This window comes from Chrysochloris asiatica, unplaced genomic scaffold (genome assembly GCF_000296735.1).
Source record: "Chrysochloris asiatica unplaced genomic scaffold, ChrAsi1.0 scaffold00162, whole genome shotgun sequence".
Taxonomy (NCBI): domain Eukaryota; kingdom Metazoa; phylum Chordata; class Mammalia; order Afrosoricida; family Chrysochloridae; genus Chrysochloris; species Chrysochloris asiatica.
Window position 1 is genome coordinate 3383369 of NW_006408680.1, and position 1411 is coordinate 3384779.

The window sequence follows — 1411 nt, forward strand, 5'->3', positions numbered from 1 at the left end:
TCTGATCTCTTGACTGCTGCTTCCACAAATGTTGATAGTTGATCCAAGAAGAATGAAGAGTCAGTAACAAATCGTAGAAATCCTGAAATAGGGTGCCAAGGAAAATCTGGAAGGTTTGAACTGTTGACTTTGTACTTAGCAGTGCACATCTTATCCCATAGTGCCACACCAAGAGTCTGAGCCCTATTGAACTCTTTGTTGCTATAAAGTCAGATCCAGCTCACAGGTACACTATCCATGAAAGAGTGAAACTCGGCTCAATCCCGTGACATCTTCACAATTGTTGTTATGTCTGCCACTATGGTAATCCATCACTTTGGGGGTTTTCCGCTTTTTTGCTGACACTCCTGTTTACCAGGGACTCTTGCATCTCCTGATAAAATGTCTGAAGTATGAGAGACGAAATCTAGCTATCCTGGCTTCTAGGTAGCATTCTGGCTGTACATCTTCCAAAAGAGATTGGGTTGTTATTTTGGCAGTGCATGATACTTTAAAATTTTTCCTCCAGAACCATAATTCAAATGCATTAATTCTTCTACAGTCTTCCTTATTCACTATCTAACTTTCACATGCATATGAAGTTATTGAAAATACCATGGGTTGGATCAAGTGCAACTTAGTTCTCAAACTGATATCTTTGATTTGGAACACTTTAAAGAGGTCTTGTGCAGCAAATATGCCCTAATGCCATAAGTCATTTGATTTCTTGACAACTGCTTCCATGAGTGTTGATGGCTGATCACAGCAAAATGAAGTCTTTGGCTTGTTTGTCATACTGTGGTGGCTTGTGTTTTGTTGTGATTCTGGAAGCCATGCCACTGGTATTTTAAATACCAACAGGGCCTCATATGTTTCAGATGAGCTTCCAGATAAAGAAAGTCTAGGAAGAAGGAGAGGTGGCCTACTTCTGAGTACTAAGTCATTGAAAACTTTATGAATAGCAATGGAACACTGTCTGATAGCACGAGAATATTGAAAATACCATAGCTTGGGATAATCGCGTTTTAGTACTCACAATGATATGTTTGTGCTTCAACACTTTAAAGAGGTCTTTTTTTTAGCAGATTTGCGTAAAGCAATATGTCATTTGATTTCTTAACTATTGCTTCCATGAGTGTTGATTACCGAGATCAACAAAGTGAAATCTTTGACAACTTCAGTCTTTTCTCCATTTATCATGATATTTATTTATTTATTTTGGAAACATGCTTCTAAACAATTTATGGAAGAAAGAAGGCATCATAATTGAATTTTTTTCTGTTTACTGAAGAGGGGAAATATTTCAAATATAGAGTAGAAAAAGTACAATCAATCAAACTTACAATATTTAAGTCAAGTAATACTTATGAGAAGACTTCCAAATAGTCAAAGCGCAATCTCATAGTAACCATTGTCAATTAAAGAAAAAGAT